Source organism: Sturnira hondurensis, unplaced genomic scaffold, assembly GCF_014824575.4.
Source record: "Sturnira hondurensis isolate 20B ecotype Veracruz unplaced genomic scaffold, ASM1482457v3 Scaffold0008897, whole genome shotgun sequence".
Classification (NCBI taxonomy): Eukaryota; Metazoa; Chordata; class Mammalia; order Chiroptera; family Phyllostomidae; genus Sturnira; species Sturnira hondurensis.
The window spans coordinates 1,060,272-1,087,925 of record NW_028081528.1 but is presented as its reverse complement, the minus strand read 5'-3'; positions in this window follow the sequence as shown (position 1 = coordinate 1,087,925).

Below are 27,654 nucleotides of genomic sequence, written 5' to 3'. Positions count from 1 at the left end.
GTCATGCATAGATTAAAGGCATATTGTGCACATCTTATTTGGTGAGAATTCCCAGAGGGAGAAGCGGAATTAACAGCCTCCATCAATAATATTTGAAGGCCTCCAGTTTGAATTAAGAAATAATAATTAAAGAGTAATTGCTTTCCTAATGTTATTTACATTGCAGACCAATTCTGTATGTCAGCAATTTCCTCGAGGGGACAAACGGAGCCACTTCTTAATATTTTCACTGACTGTCCATTTCATTTTTACATAATTTGGCTGTGTCTAAACAAAGAAAGAATTAAGCAATTGAGGGAATTAGTTTCCCACTAGCCAAACTAGATCACAATATTTTTGTCAGCTTTTTACAATAACGGCGTTGATTTCCCACTTCCATTTCCTACCAGTATAAGTAAAAATGCAAATTAAAATGGAAGGTTGTATAACTGTAATTTTGTGTTTTAGCAGAGAGTTGATTAAGACAGAACAGAGTAGGCAATGGTATCAGTGCTCCTAGAGGGAAGTCAGGGCACTTCAACACACACAAGGCTTTTGAATGGAGAACTGGGGAAAAAACTCACTGGTGAAAATATGGAAGAAATGACACTCCCTGGTCCTGTAGGAGTTTATAATCATTTGAGAACACCTGACATTTAAAGATAAGTTAAATATAATTTCTCACAGAAGTACTACAATAAATATTTGTCATAATCATACAAAAGCACTTAAAATAATCCTGAGTTAATTACGGACCTTATAAAAGAAGTTCTAAAATGAAAAAAACATAAAAACCTGTAAGAAAGCTGTTACAATTACAAACACATTTAAGTACATTACAACGCTCTCTAAATAGTAAAAGAGAACATCTACTATATTCAACATATTATGCATATTCTAGTGCAGTAGGAATTTATTATGACAGAATAGATAAAACTGTTATTCCAAATTTTGTTCAACACATCACCTTATAATTTAAGTTATACCTTAGGTCATGGAGCTAAAAATTTTAATGATTTAAATTTTACTGCTGAAAATTATGGAGAATATTATAAAATTAAGATATACTAGAGTGGTGGGAGGAAAATGAATATAACTGTACTTGAACAACAATATAAAAAAAAAACCTCTACTGTAGATTCAATCACCTTGTTTTTATGAAGAGAATTAAGCCACTTACAATTAAACATTGAAACAATGACAATATCCCCATTACAGTTATGCTATTCTTATTTCATATTTAGGGATTATGAGTTCTCCCTATTGTCAGAACACTATTTGAAAAGATGATTTTTAATTATTTTTATCTTTAGCTATTTTCAAAAACAGGATTGCAATAGTTAACTTTATGTGTCAGCTTCACTGCACCCCAGGTACCCAGGTTAAACGCCATTTCCAGGTGTGTCTGTGAGGGTGTTTCTAGAGGAGATTAGCATCTGTTATTTTCCTTATCTACCATATTCTTTTTAGTTGTTGTAGTTCTTTTTACGGTGTGTCAGTTCTTTTTATGGTATCTGGTATTCACAGGGATTATTTATTATATAAATACTGATGTGAAGAAATATAAGTCTAGTCTAAGTTTTTGTTCCCCTTTTCTCAGACCCAACTCCCTCTTATTTTCATATGTGGTACCCTAAAAAATTATTTCCTTATCTTAAAAATATAATATTCTAACAGGGTTCATCCCAGTGTAGATTTTTCCAGAATAATTCAATTATGCTTTTTAGTAATATCAATGCCTTATCAATATATTAATTTAATTCTTCCTCATTGGAAGAAAATGTTGTGCTATTACATCCTGTAATATTTTCTATGTTCCATGCATTGTGTAGTCTAAGAGACCCAAATTGTCCTGATGTTTGATCATTATATTCTGCATATATTTATTTAGTTGTCTTAATTAGTTTTTTTCAGTATTTGGTATTCTCAGTAGTTTGTAAATTCTTTTTCTACCCAATTAATTTATTTTTGCCAATGTATTCTCTTTTTTGTTTGAGAATCGTTTTTATAACATTGTCACTGTGTTCATGATTCTGTTCTAAGTGTGCAAACTTTCTATTCATGTACTTTTGATTTTTGTCATCTCAGTTTCTCATTTCATTAAAAGTATGTTTTCCTTAAATTCTTCTGTGGAAACAACAGAAACTTTAGTGAGGTTATTGCATCTTGGACTTTATTTCACCTTGGAATTGAATACCTCTTTATTTAGTAATTTTTTATATCTTTGGTTTACCTTTTTTATATTGTTGTAGATATATGCCATTCTGATTTTTTATTTTACTCATTTTGAATGCAAATAATTTGATGAATATTTTTGTTTTTCTGAGGTACCATGGCTAATTTCTCTTTTACTACATTATCCAAGACTTGTTTCCATATTAAGGTGTTACTTGAGAAATATAAATTATATATTACTTTTGGTATTCAGAAACACTGAGCAAATGTTTGTGTTTATGTTGGGAGCATGTTAGGGTTGGAAGTGCTAAGTCAGAGCCATGTTTCAATAATGATCAGGAGTTCTGTTATAGAACCTGGCTGCAGTATAGTGTATCCTTTTTAAAAATTTTTTACTTCCTTTTTATAATTAACTTTATTGAGATATTCTTGGGCTTTGACTTTTTCCCCAGTGCATTTGAATCAGTTTGGTACTGGAAAATACACAACCCAGATATCCTCATTAATTAAATTAGTTATTTTTAAGATAAAAAATTTCATTGTCAGCCAGTTTTTATTCTGCCTCTTTATTCAGGATATTAGAAAGTGTTAAGAATGTGTTAACATTGTTAACTCTGAAAGTGCTTCAAACCATTTGGGAGGAAGTATCGTACAAATAATAAATGATAGAAATGCTAGCTCCATATAGCTGCTTCTCCCATACAAAATCTGTATCGATAGCATGAGAGTAGGGCTTCAGTTAGGCCAAACAAATATTTTGAATGAAACTGATCGTATTTAAACATATTTAAAGCAGATTTTCATTTTTTTCTTTTACACTCAGCCTCAATGCTTGTTATGAAAATAGCAACATAATTTATAATTACTATGGAAAGTTCAAAATTGGGTCAAATAGGCTTGAGTTCAATTGTGGTTCTACTACTAACTAATTAAGTGACTTTGGTATATCACTTTACTTCTGAATTCCAATTTCCTCTTTTATTATCTATATAATAATAAAAATATTATTATTTGCGTTGTGTGACAACTGTGTGTGAAGTACCTGGTAAAGTCTGTCATGCAGTGTTCTCAATAAGTAGTGGCTATTATTACTAGTTCATATTTCAGTTTTATTCAATTTTATAAAAGTATAAAATGAAAACTAAACTGGAATTTTGCCATAATTATAAAATATGAGCACACATATTTGTTGTAATTATATCTTATGAAGTGAAAAACTAATTTTTGAAAATTTTGAATATATATTAAAACAAAATGAATGTGTAAATGTTTTCCATATGCTTAGTATAAGAAGTCTAAAAAAGTCCAGATAAATCTCATTCCACATTACAGGGTCAACATTCTTAAATTTTCAGTTATTTTTAAAGTTTATCTCAATTGATTCTCATGTATTGTGTTTTTCTTTTTCATTTTGATAGTAATATCAATTAAAAACCTCATAGCAAATTTATATATATTATAATTTAGAAACCAACATTAACAAAATATATATATTAGACATATATGTGTCTCAGCTTTTCTTCTTCATAATTAATTCTTTCATATATTTCTTGCTAAAGAAACCTTGAATTAGAATTTAATAGATGAAAAGGTGAAGTATGTTGACTTGATTAATGTAAATTAAATTAAATGAGTCTATTGATTATTGAAATCTTCAAAACTCTTCAAAAGCTACCAAAGATAACACTGGAAAAAATTAGAACAATCTTTGCCTAAGCAAAAATAGTAATATTTAATGAGGTTACATTTTTCTTGTTGTGTTTTTTAGTTTCCTATCAGGATCATCACAGAAAGGCATGTTTTCATCCTCTTTTTAGAAGTGGCTCATGCTTTCTTTCTTACATTTATTTTTAACTTCTATATTTTATAAAGGAATAGAAAATTTCAAACAAAAGCAAAATTAATTTGAAACAATTTTACACTTAATATACTTAAAAACTAGGACATTTGATTTACAGACTAGATAATTTCCATTAAAAAATTTTAATCATGAACAGCGCCAAATAGCTGCAGCAATTTTGAGAAAGAAGAACAAAATAGGAGGGATCACAATAGCTAATATCAAACTGTGTTACGAGGCCACTGTAATCATAACAGCCTGGTGTTGCATAAGAACAGATACATAGATCAATGGAACAGAATGGAAATAAACCCATAAATAAACCCAAGACTCTATGGTCAATTAATATTTGACAAAGGGGGCAGTAACATAAAATGGAGTAAAAAATAGTCTCTTCAACAAATAGTGTTGGGAGAACTGAACAGCTACATGCAAAGAAATGAAACATGATCAACGTACACCATACACAAAAATAAATTCAAGGTGTATAAAGACTTAAATATAAGTCATGACACAATAAAAGTTCTACAGGAGAACACAGGCAGGAAAATCTCAGATATTCCACACAGCAATATTTTCACTGATATGTACCCTAAAGCAAGGGACATAAAGGAAAGAATAAACAAATGGGACTTCATCAAAATAAAAAGCTTCAGCACAGCTGAAAAAAACAGCATTAAAATGATAAGAGAACCACTTGTATGGGAAAACATATTTGCCAATGATAATTCAGACAAGGGTTTGATCTCCAAAATATATAAAGAACTCAATGACTCCACTCTAGGAAGACAAAAAAAAAAAAAAACAATTAAAAATGGGCAAAGGACTTGAACAGACCTTTCTCCAAGGGGAACATACAAAGGGTCCAGAAACGTAAGAAAGGATGCTCAGCATCACTAGCTATCAGAGAAATGCAAATTAAAACCACAATGAGATACCACCTCACACCTGTGAGAGTGGTGGATCAAAAACAAATCAACAAACAACATGTATTGGAGAGCATGAGGAGAAAAAAGAGAACTCCAGCGCACTGTTGGTGGGAATGTAGATGGGTACAGCCACTGTGGAAAACAGTATGGAATTTCCTCAGAAAACTAATAATGGAACTGCTTTGTGACCCAAAAATTTCACTGCTGGGATTATACCCTAAGAACCTTGAAATACCAATTCAAAACAACCTATGCACCCCTACATTCAAAGCAACACAATTTACAATAGCTAAGTGCTGGAAGCAACCTAAGTGTCCATCAGTAAATGAATGGATCAAAAAACCGTGGTACATTTACAGAATGGAATACTAAGCAGCAGAAAGAAAGAGCCCCTACCCTTTGCAACAGCATGGATGGAACTGGAATGCATTATACAGAGTGAAATAAGCCAAATGAAAGACAGTGAAAGACAAATACAATATGATCTCACCTATAAGTGGAACCTAATCAAGAAAACAAGCAAGCAAGCAAAATATAAGTAAAGAAATTGAAATTAAAAACAAACTGACAGTAACCAGAGGGGAGATGGGAGCGGATAATGGGGAGAGGAAGGGGAAGGGTTTTCAGGAACTACTATAAAGGACACACAGACAAAACCAAAGAGGGGTAGGATGAAGGGTGGGGGGAATGGTGGGGAGAAATGAAGACAACTGTGCTTGAACAATTAAATAATGAATAAATAATTTTTTTTAAAAATTCAAAGCCTTAGGAAAAAATGTCGCAAATATACCCCATCTATTATTTCAATGCTCATAGGAGTTATATTTCATATTTCATTTATAGGACTTATATTGCATGATTCATTTATTTCTCCACTTTGAATTGTTATTGTTGTTTTTAGATTTTCTTTTTCTACTTTTATATATCAACAAATCCATTTGATATTTTGGCAATATCCACCTGGTGATTTTCTTTTTTTTTAAGAAATTCCATTTTTTAAAAGATTTTATTTATTTATCTTTAGAGGGAGAGAAATATTAATGCATGGTTGCCCCTCATGCATCCCCTGCTGGGAACTGGCCTGCAACCCAGGCATGTGCCCTGACTGGGAATCGAATGGTGATCCTTTGGTTCGCAGGCCTGTGCTCAATCCACGAGCTACACCAGCCAGGGCTCCACCTGGTGATTTTCTAAATTAAATTCAGAAGAACCCTGGCTATGAAATTTTAGATTTGTTGAACTTAGGTTTTCATTTTACAATGGCTGTGAACCTATTAAATCTATTTTGGAAACATAAATATCACATTATATCCATATTCAAAATTTTCTATAAATATTTCTTAAAAATAATGTATTTCTGCTTACTTATGATATAATAATACTTGTGTGTATTGTAAAGTACTTAATTTATAGTTTTTTTGGAGAAAATTATTTTTCAGGGTTTTAATAAATTATTATTTACATACAGAAGAGTTTTATGAGTAGTTGTTCCATAAGTACAGATTTCACAAAGCAAAAAAAACCTGTCCTTGAACCTCTGAGGCACAGTTGGAAGTGACAATATTCCACCCATGCATGTCATTCCACTAGTGCATATCAGCGTCTTCAAGCACTAAGTTCCACTGGGGATCCTGCTGTTTGTGGCAAGTTTATTGTTTATGAGGCACTTGAGCTTCTCAAAAGTTCAATCACTTTATTAACAGTATAAATGAAAAGCTAAGGCATACCTACTGATCTAGAGGGTCTTTAGACTTTTTTCATTATGTCTGTCTTTCTCACCCCCCCTCCATTTTCAGTAACTGTAACATGTTGAACACATTCTCTGATGGAGAGATTATGAGCAACATTCTCACAGCTATTACTCATTGACTTTGCACTTGGACACTAAGGATGAAATGCCACTCAGTGCTTCTGGGACTAAATACGATATTTTGCACCATTTATGTTTAACTAAACAACCTCAAAAGGTATCATCAGAAAATTAATAGCCTCAAAAGGTATCATCAGAAAATTAATACTGGAGTAAACCATTTTCAGATCCAAGAGGCATTTTCCTTCGGAGGATCTGTTCAATACTAATTACCTTTTCCATTCCACATCCCCCTCACAGGACAATTATGATGTCACCATGGAAAAAACAGAACCCTCTCAAAAATGTCATGTGGCATTTAAAAATATAAATCTCTATTTTTGGTGCTTGCATAAATCTCATGTTTTTTTCTCCTGAGCAAAGAGACTTTAATGCCTTCCTGGTGTGCTTTTCAAAACATAGGATCAACATCACACATGGAATATATTTGTAAAGAGACAGACAGAATTATGTCATACCCAGAGGGGATAATAATCAGGTAACAAGCCTACATTTGTTTCATTAATCATATTTTTGTGACTAAGAGAATTAAGAATAGAGTTGGTTATTAGACTCATAATGACCTCGTTCTAAGTCTCCAGTGTTGGTGTGGCAAATCTGTTGACCTGTCTGCATAATGTGTCATTGGTAAAGTAAGGATAATAATGCATAATATCTTCTCATTGACTTAGTGCTTGGGAAAGTGAGTTCACATTTTGTGTGTTACTTGAAAAATTTTTATACAACTCAGGTGCTAATGTTTTACCCTGGCAAAGAAAACTAAGGCATAATTTCACAGGATGATTTGAAGAAGATTTTAAGTGAGTAAATATATTAATATCATAAGTAAATTATATTTATCCTTATAGGATTTAGGGTTATTAACTTAAGGTAAAAATTAAAATGTAAACTTCAGGGATATTATTAGGATTGGAGGGAAACAATAATATAAAATTTTAAAGAGAGAATCTGGTTTTAGGTAAGGTACATTACATCTGGTAAAAAATAATTTAGTAAATACTTTTGGATATAATTTAGCATCTAATTGGAAATGATAGTGACTGGAAATGTTAGGATTTATTAAAAGCTTTTGGGATGAATTTCATGGGATGAATGTATAAAACAATGTGGGTGGGATATTCATTGTCGACAAAGTATCATTTTAGATATAGTTATAAGCACTGCAATAATAAGATATTAATGTTTGATAATTTATAATAATAAAAATGATTATTATAACTGATATAACTCCAAAGAGTTTAGAAAAGCATGTATGAAAAGTCTTCCTATTAGGAGACGGTCAATTTCCTAAAGGATATCTAATAGCTGCCTCACATGTCTATCATTGTCAACTTATATAGAGAAAAGAATGCAGAGGGGCTAAACACTGCTTCTTTTCCAGTTAGGTAAGGTAGACCTGACAGCCATTTCTCTCCTGCACACACACTTTCCTTCCTTCCTTTCTCTCTCTCTTTCTTTCAACAGAACCCAAGTTCTGCTCAGGCATTGGATAGCCATATACTAAAAACAAGTTCATGTATTTCAAAATCTACATACCAGTGGCTAATTTTACTCAACTAAGCCTATGATTATCATTAACATTTTATGCTAATGGCTGGTGTAAGTATAAACATATAATTGAATTATGTACCAACAAATAGAAGAGAAAATATGAAAGAGAGATTCTGGAAAAGACTGCTTGTGTCACTGATAACAAGAAAAAGTAGAAGCAATATAAGAGTTTTCTTTTTATTGGGTTCTTTTCTGACACCTGAAAATTTGGCAGTCATTTTGGGAACATGAGTAGAGGCAGTGTAAGAAAATTAGTCAACATACATATAAGCAGAAAAAAATCATAGTAAGAATGAGTCATTATGATGTAATTTATCTACTAAATTAATAATTTTGCCTCTGAACTTTTTTATATGCAATGCTAAGTTTCTCTATTACCAAGTTATTATTTGGTTTTTCTATTACTTGCATCAGAGTTAGTACTTAGTATTCAAACTATTGAAGCAGTTACATTAGAAATTATACCTGAAAGGATTTGAGAGAATCACAAGTCTGTATCGATGGCATTTAGGATTGTTGTCACCTAAATCTGTAGAACAAATTTTAGATAATATTATTTACAATTTAGAGGAGAGGACCTTAGCTAACTTTTCCCACAGTTTCTTTCCTCCTCACCATTTTACAAAGAATACAATGAGTCTCGGAAATGTTAATCAGCTTACAAAATAGCCTAGAGCACTGGTCTTTATTCCTAGTCTAAATTTCTTTCCATTATATTATATTGTTTATAGAAGTATAGAAACTAATTTAAATATATAATTTTAATTATTGGTTCAAATTTTAGTTGACCCTTCTTTATAAAACCAGAGGATTTTAATGCATTTTCCAGATTAACCGACAGGGTTTAACTCCTCATGTTGGTGAGTCACTGTCCATGGTACTATAATAGTGGAAAGAGGAAATACATTTCTAATTATTGTTTGACCCATACTTTTTGATAGTAGATGGTTATATTACTATAGCATCATTTAGGTGAAATTTATGTACTAAATATTGCCTATTTAAAATAACATATTCACTCTATTTGCCTCAAAATTAAGATTTTGAAACTTTCCTTATTTCTTTATTATTCTGGTAATAGTTTAGATGAGTGTCTTCTTAATCCGCTTAGATTCTATATGGTATGCAGCAGAATAGTTTGAAACCATAACCGGGTAATATGGTAATTAACTGCACACGATTGATTCTTCTTAGAAGATCCCAGCACTGGTTTAGAATTGGTGGTGTAGTATATTTTCTTTAATTTTTTATGTATACATTGACATCTCGTAATGGTGGAACTTACCATTGACCAGAAGTTATAGTGAAGAAAGGCACTTGCCTCAAAGTACATTCTTATCAAGACCTTGAGACACCAAATGATCTATTTCTCTCTAACCTCTTTCACTTGTTCCCGCAGCAATTGCCTTCTTGCTGTTTCTGGAACATACCCAGCATACTCCAGTTTACAATCTTGGCTTTACTACCTGCCCCCCTCCCCCTCCCCCCCCCAAGTTAGCTCCTTCTCCAGATTTGCAAAGATTCACTAGCCTCCTTACAATATTGTTTAAAATGTCACTTTCTCTGAATGGATGGCCAAAAATCAAAAGATTAATAAAACTGTGAAAAGGTTGACAACGTAAGTCACATGACAAGAAATATTATTTTTCTGAATTCCATCATCATTTGCTCTGGGAGATGGTTAACAGCAGTTTTCCATATTTCTACCTACTTGGATACATTACCTACTGAATAAGCAATTATGTGCCAAATAAATAGTTTTCTAACCATGAACCTGCTGGCTTGAGTGTAATTAATTGCCTGCCACTATGTTTTTACACTTACTTCTGTCCTTTCCTTTTTTCTGCTGTTTTTAATCTTCCTGCTTTAATTTGCAATAGTGGTTGATGTCTAAAATGTCTATCCCTGAGGAAACAATCCCGAAATGAAACAAAAAAAAACCTTAGCTTGTGGTATCAAGTAAATAGGACTTCTAATGTTTGAATTTTCTCAGTTTAAATGTGATTAAGCTATGTTTTCCTCTAGGATTTTTATGGTATCACACCTTATATTTAAGTCTTTTATCCATTTTGAGTTTATTCTGGCATGTGGTGTAAGATAGTGGGTAGTAAAATGTCAGATATCTCATGTAGTTGTATTTTTATCCATACATCTTTTAGGGCAAGTGAAATAAAGAAAAAAATAAACAAACAGGACTGTATCAAATTATAAAGTTTCTGCATGGCTAAAAAAACCATCAAAATAAAAAGAGAATCCCCTCTGTGGGAGAATATGTTTGCCAACAATATATCAGGCAAGGGTTTAATCTCCAAAATATATAAAGAATTTATACAACACCAGGAAGACAAATAACCCAATTAAAAACTGGGCAAAGGACCTGAATAGACACTTTTCCAAGGAAGAAATACAGATGGCCCAGAGAAATATGAAAGGGTGCTCAAGGTCTCTAGCCATCAAGGAGATGCAAATTAAAATCACAATGAGGTATCACCTCACACCTGCCAGAATGGCCATCATTAATAAGTCAACAAACAACAAGTGTTGATGAGGACATGGAGAAAAGGGAACCCTAGTGCATTGTTGGTGGGAACGTAGACTATTGAAGCCACTGTGAAAAGCAGTATGGAATTTCCTAAAAAAAAAAAACTTAAAAAATGTAACTGCCTTTTGACCCAGTGATTCTACTGCTGACAATATACCCAACAAATCCCAAAACACCAATTCAAAAGAGTTCATGCACCCACATGTTCATGGCAGCTCTATTTATAATAGCCACCTGCTGGAAACAGCCTAAATGCTCCTCAGTAAATGAGTGGATCAAAAAACTGTAGTACATCTACATAATGGAATAGTATTCAGCTGAAAGAAAGAAAATAATTCCTGCCTTTTGCAACAACATGAATGGAAGTGGAGACTATTGTGCTATGTGAAATAAGCCAGTTGGTGAAAGACAAATACCATATAATCTCAATTCTAAAAGAAATCTATAAACAAAATAAACTAATGAGCAAAATAGAACCAAAGGCATACAATCATGGAACAGACTGGCAGCTATAAGAGGGGAAAGGGAGTTGGGGCTGATTGAAAGAAGGTGAATTAGTCTAAGAACATATATGAAGGACCCATGGATGTGGACAATGGTAAAGGTACTGATTATGAAAGTGAGGGGTAGGCTGGGTGGAAAGGGTGACAAAGAAAAAAAGTGGGACAACTTTAATAGCCTATCAACAATAAAATATTTAAAATATAATGAAGGTAGAAACTTGTATTAAAATATTTTGAAAACCTTCATTAAACTGGCCAAAAAAGGAAAACAGCTGAAGTATTTTAATAAGATACTGCACAGAAATTATTGCCCAGGGCATGGTCTTTATGTCTATTTGATAGCAAAATGATCTTATCTTTGACCTAAGAGAAAGTGTGCCTTAACTTGATGATTCAATGATTTTTTTATCTACTAACATTGAATCATATTCCCCCAATTTCTCAGCATTGCTACCACGGTGTAGGTGAGCATGGGATTATTGAATGAAAACTGTCATTTTAGTAAATTCTTTAATACCACTCATAGCTAGTTATGAAATATACTTTTTAATCCTTTTTTTCTTTTTCTTTTTAAACTTTTGCATTGTCATGAAAAATTCTGAGATCACTATGCCCTTAAATATAGAAGCTTTCAGAAATCTCTATGGAAAAGAAAGGCTATTCACTGAATGATATGTTGGAAAGATTTGAAAGCTAGAACTCAGGAAATCAAGTTTCAGGCAAGAGGTTTATCATTCTACGGAAGAGTTCATTCTAGGTGGCTGTGCGTAAATTCTCTCCTCTCTGCAGAGCGTGTTTTTATCACTTTCACCATCTAACTTCCCCTGCTGCCAAATATGTTCCCTACAAAATACTCCATTTCCTCCACACTCAAGGTTACTAGAAATAGAACTCCACATTTGCAGTTTCTCCAAAGAAGAAAGAAAGGTGTATCTAGTTCACTAAATTCAAATTTTATATTGGCTTTTGCTGTGCAAAGGAAGAAACTACAGAGGTAGGTTAGATTCCATGTCAACATTTACTCAAAAAATAAAACTTTTGAGTGAACTTTCAAAGTTCTATTCAGTCACCTCCAATCTCTCTTCTGCTTTCAATCACTATAACATGACCCATTGTTAATGGACATCTAGAGTCTATAAATTGAAAGACACAGTAAGATCTCTGAAATGTATAGTCTTCTCTCTCTTCTTCTTGACAATGTTTATGCATTCTGCTGTCTTTATTCTTCCCAGATTTCTGGAATCTGAAAACATTTTGCATCCAAATATGACTGCCATCCATTCAGCACCCATTTTCAACAGTCTTATTTTATGTAGTCCAAGACATTAGGGATAATTGAGTGACATATATAGACACAGGAAGTCGTCTATGGCAGGTTCCCGTGAGTTCTACTATGTTTAGTGTTTCACCTCCTGTCATCCCCATGTGGCTTCTATGTTCTGATTCCCAAAGCGAAGAAGTGAGTACCACCTCTTTTTGGTGTGGCTCCCACTAAGGTTGATGATTTTTAAAACCAGCTGTCAGAATAGATCACTCTTTCTTTGTGGAACACTGACTTCTCTAATTTATAGGATATCACACTTTCCTGATTTTCTTCTTCCTTCTCTAACTTTTCCTTCTCACTTCCTTTTCTGATACCTGTTCCACATTTTACTTTAGTCTAAGTATGCAATCCATTTGGATATGTTTTGAATCTTTCTGTTTTCTATATATGTAATAATGTATAAATGATAATATATTTTCTCTTTAGATATAATGGACCCCCTATATTCCACCTCTATATGCATAATGCATTTCTTCATTTATTTTAATGTGTCAGTCATTAAAATACAGCTGAAAAACATAAGTATTTGATTATATCCAAACAGATTCATGACATATTAATTAAAAACTAACTTGGAAAGAGCTATGATCACTTAGCATATAAATCAGGGATGTTCAACCTGAGGCTTGTGGGCTGCATCCAGCTCAGAATGGTTATGAATGCAGCCTGACACAAAATCGTAAATTTACTTAAAACATTATGAGATTTTTTTGTGATTGCTTGTCGCAGTGTATTTAACATGTGGTCTAAGACAACTCTTCTTCTTCCAGTGTGGTGCAGAGATGCCCAAAAGTTGAATACCCCTGAAAATATTTTGGTGTACCATAAATCAGGTTAAAATAGAAAAGAAAAATATGTAAAATATCTCATGAACAGATAAAAATGCGTACTAGGATTTTGCTTACTATGTTTAAGATAGATAAAAATATAGACTATCTTTCATTTTTTCCATTTTTAGTGTACTCAATGACTGGGTTTAAAACAATTTTTAATTGAGAAATTTTGATTTTTATAAAGTATAAAGTTATTTTTAGCGGTCAAAGTATTATTGGTATAGTCCTATTTGTCTACTTTTTCCTTGTGTTGCCTGTGCTTTTTGTGTTATATCTGTGAATCTTTGTCAGGACCAGTGTCATGCAGATTTTTCCCTTATGTTTTTGTCTAAAAGTTTTATAGTTTTCAGTTTTACATTTAAGTCTTTAATCCATTTTAATTTGATTTTTGTATATGGTATGAGATGGGGCTTCAATTTCATTTTGTGTTGCTTTTTGTCTCATCTATTGCAGGACACAGAATGCAATATTATCCAGACTTTAAAAAAAGAAAATCCTGTGATATGTGAAAACATGGATGAAGTTTAAGAATGGTAAGTAGCCACGATTTAAACCATTCACAGGACAACAATACTGCATGATTCCTCTTCTCTGAGGTACCTAAACTAGTCAAACTCATACACTCTGGCCAGGTGGCTCAGTTGGTTGGAGCATCATCCTGTAGTACACCAAAGGGCTTCAGGTTTAATTCCCAGTCATGGCACATGCCTAGGTTGTGGGTTCCATTCCCAGCCAATAAACATATCCTGGGGTGAGGATTTAAAAAAATTTGTAAGTAGTCAAACTCATGCAAGTAGAGAGCAGAATGGTGGTTGCCAAGTGTAGAAAGGTAAAGGAGATGGGGAGCTGCTTATCAATGGGTACAGTGTTTCAGTAATTCAAGAGGAACAAATTCTAGAGACCTACTGCACACTGTCATGCTTAGAGTGAACAATGCCGTATTGTATACTTAAAAATATGCTGAGGATGGATCTCATATTAAATGTTACCTCAACAAAATAAAATCAAATAAAAAGCATATTATTGGGTAAATTAGAATTAAGTACTATATTTTAGGAAGCTACTTAAATATATAATCTACCTATTCAAGAGCTGGGGTCTGGTTTCAGAAAGTTTGGCCAGAGAAACTGTCTGAACTGCTTGAGGCCTGTTTCCTGGCACCGTCTCGCATCACCTTTTCTGACTCTGAAGCCAAGACGCATGGCTGAAAAAGTGGATGTTGATTGTCAATGTGTTCCTAATAAAAAGTTAAGCCCTCAGATTTCTAAACCAGACATATTTGCAAAAACCATTGCAATTTCTTATTTTTCTTCCTGTATCAACTATTCATCTCACACTCCTGAAAAGCAATACATGACTTCATTCATTATGATCTATGCTTCAGTTTGAGCAATTCAGGAATATTCATCATGATTTACCATTAATCAGTTAAAGATGTTCATAAACAAAGCTGATGAATAATTCATAGAAAGTCGAGTACATGTGCTCAAATGATGAATAATCATGAACTGATCTGGAATTTGTTAATGACTTATGAATATTTATTTCTAAATGGTACCCCTGTGCAATTCACAATTCCACCAAAATGGTTTCCTTTTTGATTTCATGGTGTGCTTTGGCTGAAGATGCCTTTGGGACCATCAAGTATCTTTCCTAGAGGATTACGCTACAATAAAAATTGTGAATGTAATGTCATCTGCAGACCTTACACAATGCACATAAAATCCATTTTATGTCCCTAGTCTCACTCAATCTAACGGATTTTCTCAGATAATATTGTCTTTCACCATATGACCTTCTTATATACAACAGGAAGATGGCTCTGTGAAGCTCACTTAACTCGTCAGATGTGAAAATGTGGAAAAATAAACCAAACTGAAAACCAAGTGCAGGAAATAATATTTCCTTAAGCAACCACTAATCGTATGCCAGGTGCAGACCGTGCTGCTCCTCAACAAGTATCTTATTAGTGTGTCCACTGGCCGCTTACAAATTGGAAATTTTACAACTTTGGGTTGGGTATTCATATGACACGAGACACTACAGCATAGGATTGCCATCAGCTGGTCCTACTCGGGATGAGGAGAATTAGCAAGCAACATTTTTGGAGCTCTTGAAGTGTTCCAAGTGCTTGGCAATCATTTACCAGTTAATCCTTCTTTGAGGGAGGTCAGCCCTCTGCTTGAATTTTCCCATGAAATATTTCACACACATGTGAAATAATCTCTAAGAGGCCACAGGGCAACAAATCTGGGATAAAGAAAATAATCAGAGACAGACCTAGGCAAAATTGAGGGGCAAGATATTTCTATTTTTGGTTGCCCACCTGGGTGTGCTTTCTGAGTCTTTTGCCTAAAAAATCGTAGCCATTAGTCATTATATTATTAGGAACTATTCTACACACAGACGGGAGTCAATTTAAACTCCACCACAATCCTACAAAATGGGTACTGTCATGGTCTCTACCATGAGGAAACTAGGGTAAATATGGGGCTATCCATCAACTAGTACACAGCTAGGAAGGGACAGAGCTGGGATTCAAACCTCTTCAGACTGGGCTTGTAACCACTGTGCACCCCTATACCCCAGGGGTGCCTCTGTTGCCCCACCTTCCCCTGTCAATCATGATCATCCACCGGATCTTGTCTACCCCAGCAACTACCTATGATGTACATGTCAACCAAGAGCCCCCAACAAAGCTTGTTTTGTGTTTGGTTATCACTCTCTCTTTTCCTGGTAGGGAACTACTGAATCATTCCTACAGTGTTCTTCTATTTTGTTCACTGAAGTATTTTGAAAGAGAAATCTTTGGGAATTCTTTTAAAAAAAACATGTAAGTATTAAAAGATATGTACTGTGTCCCTTTTAATGGAACACCTGTATAGAAAAAGGTGGTGAATTTTACACCTTTATTTTGTCTCTTTTTCTAGAAGACCCTAAAATTCTCAGGTCCTTTAAAAGGAAAAAAATGGGAAGCTTTTTCAGTTAAGCTAGGAAGAACTTTATAACTAATTGGGTGTGCCACCCTGGTGACAAGGGCGAAGCTGAAGCAGCAAAACAGATTGTGTCTTGTCCCAGACATTTTACCCAGGATGCCAGGATATTTTCATAAGTATAAATGGTTTGGGGGGCTGTACTAAGGCAAATTACTTTGAGACTATAACTTCCACTGATGTCACACATTAGGTGCTTAAGTTCCTCAATTTACAGTGGAAGTTAATGGTTGCTCTGAGGTCAGTTTCAGTGGGAGGAGGGGAAGGGCTATGAACTATTTCACTTTCCTTAGAGGTCAAGACTATTTCACACGCTTTTAAGTGTTTATCACTAAATTAGTTTTGGGTGTATACACACATTTTAAAGCATTTTTCCAGAGATCCTCATCCCAGTTTCATTGAAAAGATATTAGCATTGGAATAACCAATAACTCTTCATGAATACTAATGATACAATAGGAATTGCATTCTGTCAACTTGCAAAGTTCTGTAAATGGACAGTGGCAAATATAATGACACAAAAGAAAGAAATTATGAGGTCTATTTAAGAGGCTAAATTGGGGAAACTAGGTCCTCAAAAACAATTTTAAAATTATCCAAAATACTGATGCTCACAGCCCCTCTTCCTTTTATAAGTTTAACATTCTAAGGGAGAATATCTAAGGGCCAGTCTTCTAAATGTCTATAAAATCATGTGAAAATTATTTTATTTATCTTCATCAATACCTGTATGTGTTTATTGCCAATAAAATAGTCTGATACAACAGCATGGAAACATTTATTATTATAATTAATAACAATTTTAAATGAACTAATTTCATACACATGATTTCTCAAAACTTCTCTCTCTCAGCTGGCATCATGTACATGTCTAATACATTACTTATGCAGATTATTCCTTTATAAATTTATTGTTGCAAAGAAAACATTTCTCATTTATAGTCCATATTACTTTTAAAATCATAATTGTTATTTTCTCAAAACAATATATACTTTAAAAAATAAATGCCTTAGCCCTGGCTGGTATGGCTTAGTGGACTGAGGGCCTGCCTGTGAACCAAAGGGTTGCTGGTTCACTCCTCAGTCAGGGCACATGCCTGGGTTGCAGGCCAGGTCCTCAGTAGGGGGCACGTGAGAGGCAAACACGCATTGATGTTTCTCTCCCTCTCTTCCTCCCTTCTCCTCTCTCTAAAACTAAATAAATAAAATCTTTAAATAAATAAATAAATGCCTTAAACATATTCGTTCATTTACCCTCTGTTATGCCTATCTTACGTAGTTACTTTCATTATCTCTATTTTAAGAAGAGCAAAAAAAACTAAATAACACAGAGGAATATTTATTTACCCATAATTACAGTTAGAAAGTGGCCGAGTATGGGTTATACATAGACCTTTTAAATATAAAAACTGCATTTTAAAGCAATACTTTGTTTTTATTTTATTTTATTATCTTCCTCCAGTTTTCTGAGATATAATTGACGAATTTTATTTTGTTTTTAAATATCTGCTCGCATTACAAAGCTTATAGTTCAAATGCCCTTTATTTGACATCACCAAATACTACTTCCCTTTTACTCGGCATCTAACTCTTTTACAAAATATCTCCGCATTCCTAACTAATATAGTTTTTAAAGGTATTTTTTTACTTTTCACTATTAGACATTACCTTTGTAAGTTATCGACTTTCATTATAGAAGAGGAAGATTTAGCTCATTTAGCCTTTTTTCCTTTAAGATTCCATTTCATAGCTATTCTCCTAAAATGCTAATATCCAACTTCCTATTTAAGTCAAATTTCAACATTGACATTAATATGGCTTTGCAAAATATGACCAATGACACTCAAATATGGAACAGGCTGATAGGGTCCAGAGGGGAGAGGGGAGAGAATCATAGGGGAAAAGTGGAGGGACTCACATGAACAAGTCTAAAGGACACATGGACAATAATTAAGGGTGGGGGGTGGAAATGGGAGGGAGGTGGGGAGCACTGGGGGGGCAGGGCTGGGAATATAAAACAGAAAACTGTACTTGAATAAGAATTAAATAAAAATTATATAAAATAAATTATTAAAAGACAATTAAAAATAAAAGATATCTAATCTTCAAAAAATTTAAAAAATTAAATTGTGGAGGAAAAAAATATGGCTTTGCAAATGTTGCTCTCAATTGAGCCATTGTCAGAACTCTAACACTTCATTTCTTGTATGAGTTTTTCTTTATTCTGAAATTACCTCATTCTCTTCCATCGCTTTTTTTCTATATACTTATTGCTAATTCAGCATGCAAATACTGTGACAGAACTGTAAAATTACTTTCAATATGGTCAAATACTTCATATGCCTCTATGTTTCATTATTTTTCTCTTGAGGTATTTCCCCTAGACCTCTGTGTTGTCCGCTCCCGTGCAACTTGCTTGTTTACAAGTGCATATATGGCTTGGGAAAATTATCATTTTTTAAATTATCCTGGGAATTTTTTTCTCTCTCATCTCTGTTGGATCTTCTTTATCTTGATCTCATATTTTCCTTTACAGTGTTTACTCCCTAATTTTGGTAGAGTGTATTCTCTACAATATCAGGAGTAAAACATTTAAAGACCGTAAATGACTTAACTTTATATTGAACATGTAAAATTCTAGGCTGGGATTATTTTATCAGCTTTTAGTTTCTTAGGTTGATCTTGAGAAATATGGTGCAAATTTTGCATGTGATCTTCTTCCTTCTCTGAAAAATTTTGAGAACTCAGTGTAGGTCTAATCATGCCTGGCTTGCCTTGGAGTGTGTGTGTGTGTGTGTGTATGTGCGTTTCTTTGTGTTATAAAGAGTACTCATTGAGCCTTTATATTATGAAAACCCATATCTTTAAGGTCTGATACATTTGTCTCCCAATATTTTTTGTTGTCTCTTTTTAGACTTCTTAATTGCTGGATAAAGAATTATTAAATATTTATTTTAAATATTTATCTTAAATTATTATTAAATATTTATTTTGATCAAATGTTAGCAACCACTTCTGTAAAGGGGTAGGTGTTAAAGTACTTTAGGATTTATCAGTTCATAGAGTATCTGGCACAACTACTCAACTCTGCCCAAATAAGCAGTAACAGATGATACCTAAAGAAATGGGGAAGGCTGTATTCCAATAAAATTTCACTTACAAATATAGTCAGTAGACAGATTTACTCTACAGGCAGTATTTTGTTAACTCTGATTTTAACCCACTCTACAGAAGTTAATTATTAATTTTTATAATTTTTCAAATCATTTCTTCACATTTTAAGGCAAAATAACTCATTTACATAAAAGACAAAATGAAAATATAGATTCTTCCTTTTCATTAGTACAACACTCTTTAATTTTTTATTCTAGATATTCCAAATGAAGGACTAAATAATGCTATTAACAACTTTCTAATTTTAATATGAGTGAATATAGTATCATATTAAATCTTAGTTAAGGCGATTTTTAAAATTTTCCAATTAAGTGTAACTTTAATTAAGAACTTTAACTAAATTCCTTAGAGGCAGACATTCATTAATATAATTGTAAACACTTTTTCCTAGTCAGGTGGGATAGGAATGTTGAGATTTTATATTAAATTATTATTTAATTGACAGGCTAAATATGTGTTTATCATGATGTTTGATTTCAGTTACTTAGAATTTATGTAGGATTTTAACATTATATTTATGTTATTGTTCTCATTCAATCTTTTAACAACACACATGTACACATATGACTAATTTTTTATTTTTTATTGATTGAATCTATACTCTGTAAATATGGGGCCTATATGGGAAAAAATTAACTCTTCTCAATCTAGGTGACGAATGATGGATGTTAACCAATCAAATTTTGTTTCTGTTTTTGTCTTTTTTCCCATGAGACAGTTGAATCCAAAGTTCACAGAGAGAAAGGAAATCATTAATGTAAATGATTTTAAATGAAGAAAAAGGAGTAAATAACTGCTAACTTAGGTAACTACAAACATTTTCCATGGATGGGAGAAGATATATTGGCCGATAGAGCTATTTTATACTAAGTAATCTACCAATTCTTATTATGTGAGGTTTGATTGTCCAGGTAGATTTTTGAACTTTTTAAACTTTTTTATATATCATTTCCATAAATTTTCATCACCTGCTGTAGGTTTTAGATGCATTGGCAACCTAAAGAAACTTTAAGATACACGTACAAATTATACAGTGCACAGTCATTTGTTCTTTGAATGCTTGAAAGAACTCACTATTAAGTTATATTATTCCAGAGCTTTATCTAGATGCTATGTTTAAATTTTTTCAGTATTTTCTGTTGATTTATCCATCTCTTCTCTTCTTGAGTCAATTTGTCTTTATATATGTTTATTTAGAAAAACAACTTACTGATATTTCCAAGTTAACTAGCCTGCATGTGGGCATATTATTTTTTTAAAAAATTCTGAATCTCCTTTACATGTGTTGGGAAAATGTTCAACCTTGTATACTCTTTAAAGCTGAGTAAGTGTTGTAAGAGGTGGGAATCAAGAACGACAATGGGTTTTATTGTCTCTGCAAGTTAAAATATTCAATCATCTGGAAACATTGCAAAATCCTTTTTGTTACCTACTCGAATTACCTCAAACTTGAAAGTGGTTTCTCAATTGTTTCTTTGTCGGTGTAAATGGCACCTTTGACAAAACTGCAGACAGATAGTCTATAATTGGCATAAGAACAGAGACAATTAAAGCCTAAATTCACCTTGAAGATAATTGGAGAATTTTTATATTCTTCAGCACAGTTTAGACATGTTTGGCAAAGTGAGATAAGAGACTTGTTTTCTTCTCTTTTATTTGTTCCCATGTATATTTGCTGCTATTTAATGAATTGTTTTTCTTCTTTACTCAAGTTGTATTAAAGTCTCAGCTTTCTCTGTCATCAAATTATAATGAGGGTGTAATTTTCCATTTGGGTGTATTGCTTGTTGATTATTACCAGATAGGTACAAAGGTTGAATTCAGGCTCTTTTTCACTGAGTCTATCATGTTTTTGCTCCATTTTTGGCATATGTTTTTAGTTCTTCTGTTTTATGGTTTGGATACCTGCTTATATTGTAGTATTAATGCTTTTCACATTTTCTGTCTTTTGCTTTAAAAGCTACTTTGGCTGATATTTCTAATTCACCATCTTTATTTGTCATGATTTTCCTATACAACTTTTTCTCTTTTATTTTAAAACTGTCTAGGACATAGTACCTGTCTCATAAAGTTTAGTTGGGATTAAATGATCTAATATATGAGATTACTTAGAAAAATACCTGACACATAATGAATGCTTGACATTATTATTTTGATTCAAGTAAAGAAAGTTTAATTAGATTTTTAAAGTTCAGTGTGAGACTATTGATTTTCGTTATGGACGTGAGCCGGACATATGTCAAGCATGGTGGATGTCAGATTCCTTCAGCCTTACCTGCCTCCTAGTCTTAGAGCTGCCTTTTCCACCAGCCGCTACCATGACAACCATTCCTTGCAGCCATGCTCTCCTGTCCACCTGAGGAAGATGCCTAGAATCTCATGATCCCCCCTGCTACTTCCAGATGAATTTCTGCACCAAGGCATAGATTTAGCCAATGGCTAAGTACCAGCTAATATAATCTAAAAGTCAGGGGTAGTAACTCCACATTTCCATGGTGAGAGGGGGCAGAGATCAAAATAAGATAAAATAAATTACCCTTTTCATACTTTCCAATATAATTTTCTGAAAGAAAGTATGGCATAGCTTGCTTAGAACTGTCCAGGTTGGCTAAGTTAAGGGACTGTCTCTTTCCAGGTGACTGATGTAATTTATTCATGCTTTTTGATATTCTTGTTGAATACTGTCCTAATTAGATGATTTCCACTGCATGATGAATTTCTGAAATGCCCACGACATCGTGACTTAGTAACTCAATAACAAGCAAGTTATGGATGACACTTTAGACTCCATGGTAAGATTATATTTTTCTAGAAAAGCCCAGTAGCATAATGAGAGATGTTTGTTTCCAAGAAGAGTCTTTTTTCTATTGTGATGGACCTGTTTTTCCTCCAGATTCCTAGGGATCTGCCTTGCAACTCACCTATTGGGGCTTACCAGAGACTCCACTGAACACCCCTATTCACTAAGGAAAACTCCAGCCCTCTCAAAAGTTCTGGTGAATATAGCTTAGTTAGCAGAAAAATTAACCCATAGTTTAGCCTTAATTCAGAGCCTCCTCTTTCACTGGGGTCTATTCACAGAGAGCAACACTCCACAACTTGTCAAAAGTGAGGGAGAACAGAATTCTCAATGTGGCATTCTGATAAATGTGTAACTGTCAGCTATCGAGGAAAAAAATATAACAACTAATGTTTAGCTTTGTCACATGTTTTCATGTAAATACCCCCACTATGGCTGACTTCAAACCATTAAAGGGACATCCCTAAGTGTATACTTGGAAAGAGATATGCACATTTGATCTCACGAGCCATTATAAGCCAGCTCCAACAGATATCTCTTCTATTCTGACATTGAATTACTAAGGTATCTAAGTACCTGCAACATTCTACTCAGGATCAATATGGTATTATTGATAATAGATTATTTATGATATCAATATTCTGGACACGGAGTATAAGCACATCCTGTGTGAGGTTTTGTGGCATACCAAGGAGGATCAAAGTCTGTGTGGTAATATCGTGATAGAAGAGTGTTAACTTGAGTCCTACAGTGAAGTTTGTACTGCTGGTCCTAACATATAGAAGCAAACTGCCTCTGGGCTCTCCAGCATGAAGCTCAAGAAGGAATTTTTGCACAGTCAGATGTTACATACTAAGTGCCAGAGAATGTGCTTATCTGAGTCCTTCTATTCCAGACACAACGGTTTGATAAGTGACGATAGACCACCTTCATCCACTATGATCCATGTGATTTTAATCAGAAGCCACAGAAGTGAACTGAAAGGGATGTAAGGGGGCATTTCATACTGAATCCTCCAAATCTGTTTTATGCATGTACACTGCTAATTGCTATATTATAAGTTGAGATATAAGTAAAAACAAATACAATAAAACCCTGCTTTCTACATTAATTATGAATGCCAGACATTGGAAAGAAACCTATGGTTCAAGGAAGTTTGTCATAAAGATATCTTTGATAGTAATAGTCACAAATTATTTCATGTATTAATTTTCATATATATATATAATTCTTTCCAAAATATTTCATCTTTCTTTGTTCTCTAAAAATGTTCAGAAGATAAGCTTGCATTTTTAAACCTTTGTCAAGTGTAATATGTATCAGCAAAAAAAAAAAAAAAAACCCAAAACATGTGTCAAGTGTCAACTCAATGAGTATTCACAAAATTAAACATAATAATGAGATGTGCACCCCGGTCAAGAGAAGGCAACATTTGCATACCAGCAACTTCCCTTGGGGGCCCACAGAAGGGTAACTGCTATCCTGACTTCTAATAGAATATATTAGTCCAGCCTTCTTTTGTTATTAATATAAATAGGATCAGACATTATGTACACTTTTGTGTCTGCCTTTTTTGTCTTGACATGTTACTTGTGAAATTTATTCATGTTGTTGCAAATAGTTCTGGATTGTTCGTTCTTACTGTATAATAACTCATTGTGAGGCATTCCATTTATAATTGACATTAAGGAAGTTAAATGCCCTTTCAAGTATTCATCAGCTTTTTAAATAGCTCGCATCTTTTGTGAAATGTCTGTTCAAATCTTTTATACATTCTTCTGCTGGATTTTGTCTTTCTCTTATAAAAATTATTTTTCATATCACTTTTGTTAGATGTTTATACTATAAATATTATCTCCATTCTGTGGGATGCTTTTCCAATCTTCTCTTGGTTTTTTCCCAAATATTAAACTGCTAATAGAAGTTTGATTAAATGTGGGATCATAAAAATTATATTTACATAAATTATATTCTATCCTATTTACTTTCTTAAAGAAGTGATTTTATTCCTTTATGTATTCAGTAATGAATTTGTTCTTTTCACCAATTTCTAAAGGAAAAACCTTTCACCATTGACTTTTTATTATGTGAATTATCAGATTGTTTTGTCGAAGGAAGGCCATTGGTATACTACAGAGTTGTGTGTATGTTTTTTTTTTAACAAATGGTTAGAAGTTCCCATATGTCCTTTTTAAAAAAACCAGCATATTATTAATATTGTAAGCAATAATGGCACCAAGTAACTTCTAAATATCAATACTTAAAGCAAGTGATTATAAATATTTTTATTTAATTAATAGATTTCAATTTGGGTGATGTTGGTTAATATAAGTTCCAAATATCCATTCTGTAATGTATCATCTGCACATTGCACTGTGTGCTCACCAGTCAGTGTCTCGTCTGTTTCCATCGCCATATACTTGGCCCCTTTTCCATCTTCTTTCCCCTCCTACCCTTCTAGTAACTACCATACTGTTGTCTGTGTTTATGAGTTTACTTTTTATTTGTTGGTTTCTATTTTATATCCCATATATAAGTGAAAAATGATTTAATTTGTTATATTCTGTTTTCCCAAGGAATAAACGAGTTATTACAATTATTTCCTCCCACCTTCTCAGTAGAGAAGTTGATAATTGTTTTTCTGGATGAATGCACGTACACAAGTGCGTATATTTTGTGATGACACACAGACATATATAATGTAAAATAGTGATTTACTAGAGAAAAATATGCAAATAATTTGCATAGCTGAAGAATATTTAGTAACAGGTATGACTTTGAGTGCATTTATCACTGTAATTTGAAGCGAGAAAGTAGGGTTAAAATATAAGGGTGATACATTTCCTCTAAGCAAAGGCATTAACCTTAGCCTTTTAACACCTTATACAAATACATATAAAACTGCTTTCCCCTTGACGAAAATAGGTTGGAAAAGTGTGGGAAGGGCCAACTGGAGTTATTATTTAATAATTTAAAGCACTAAATTTTAGAAAGGATGCCTTAAGAACAATCATTATTAAAAGAAATTCTTTGCCCATAAGTAGGAGTGGGAATAAAACAGAAGAAGGAAATAGCAATAACAGTATTATGATTTTGCTACTTTAAAATCCCTACAGTCTTTCAGAATGGCATAAGATTTCCTACCCATGACACTGAAATAATTATGCATCATTATTTTCTTCTACTTTGGCTTTTTTTCTTATGACTTAATAACTTAAAAATAAAAAAATTTCTTTGAATTTTCAGTTTCAATACCTCTGTTGCTTGATTTGAAAATCTTTAGTCTAAAGCCAAGTATGTTCTCTGATACATTACAGACATATTTTTCCCCTGGATTCTTCATTTTTACCTAAATGGATAAGGTAAATTTATAAAGGAATGGCTGTCCAAATTTTGTGTTTTCTTCTTAATAGTATCAATAGTATTGATAATAATTTGCATTATTATTATTTTTTAAGATTTTATTTATTTATCTTTAGAGAGAGGGGAAGGGAGGGAGAGAGAGAAGGAGAGAAACGTCAATGTGTGGTTGCCTCTCATGTGGACCCCCACTCAGGACTTGGCCTGCAACCCAGGCATATGTCCTGACTGGGAATCAAACCGGCAACCCTTTGGTTCACAGCCCACTCAATCCACTGAGCTACACCAGCCAAGGCTGCCTTAATATTCTTGATCACAAAGGTTAGCCACATTATGGCTGAACTACTTATTTATATAGTTAATTAATAAGTATTGATTAACAATACAGAGTGGGGCAAAAGTAGGTTTACAGTTATGCATACACAAAACGCAGAGTCTATTTTTGTATTATTATTTATTGAGTATTGCATTATTTTCTATACAAACGACTATAAATCTACTTGTCATACCCGCACCCCTATATAAGTCTCCTTGAGCACACAGTTTTCAGTAACTAAGCATTTACCAGACAAGTAAGTCTCTTGAAAATTTTTCATAAAGAAGCTCAGTTTGATTCTTACAAGCTTATTTTATTTGTTCTTTTATACAAAGACAAGGAAATCAATACCAAGAAAGTTTCTCCCTATAAAATTGGAGGAATTCTACTTCCTTTGAGGTGTATACAGTTTGTTAAGGTCTCTGGTCTGTCAGGAAGTGACGTCTCTACTGGTCGGGCTAGAAATATGTGAGGGGTTAGCAGGCCAGCTTCCCCATTAGCACAGGCTCCTCACGCAAGCCGGTTCCTCGAGTGGACAAGAGTAAGTGAGCGTGGATTCAGCACTGATATCTCTGAGTATATCTTCATAAGGAAAATAGATTTTCAATTAACTTCTGCAAATAATTGTTTTCATGAAGTGTTCAGAATCTCCGTAGAAGTATTTGTTTTTGAAGTGGGGGAGGTAAAAGAGATTAGTAAATTGAGGCTAGACATGAAGGGGAAAGAAGGAGTTTACTTATGATCATAAAACAATGAAATTAAATCAATGATATTATTAAAAACACAAATAAATTTCTCTCATTGGTTTATTCAGCCCAATGGGATTAACTAGTTTACTGAGTCTTAGTTTAACTGTCTATATTTATGAAATTTTCTGCTTCTGGGTTAAACAACAAACAAAAATCTGAATTTCCTGATTGAGACTTCTAGCATAGTCTGACAGTTGTCTAAATGATGTCAGTTACAAGCCCCAAAGCCTATAGCGTGAGTTAGTTTCTCGTAGCATCAATAGTTAAAAGTATCACTTGGTGTACTGATTTCCACGAGACTGTGACCATGACTTTCCTCATAGAAGACAAAGGTATACTCTATAGTTTGTTATAGAGCCCTGAAGCAAACATGGAGTAAAAGCAGAAAACATCTTTAAATGAGACTGATGCCTCTGTGATTTATTATAGGACCAGTGGTACCAGTTTGGAGAGGAGAGAAGTTCTTCACTGGGGTAAAATGAATAATTCACGAGAACTTTGTGTTGCCTCTGAGAACATATTAAGAACAACGAGAGCATTGACAAATCATCAGGGTCTTCAGATCCATTTTGTAAATTGTAGAATCTCTGAAATATTTACATTAGTCATAATTTACTTGTATACAATCATCCTTTGGCTTGAAATGTGTCTCCATGAATCTTTGTTAATACTGTTATCTTAGTAAAGAAATATGAAGACCATCAAATGAATCTAAT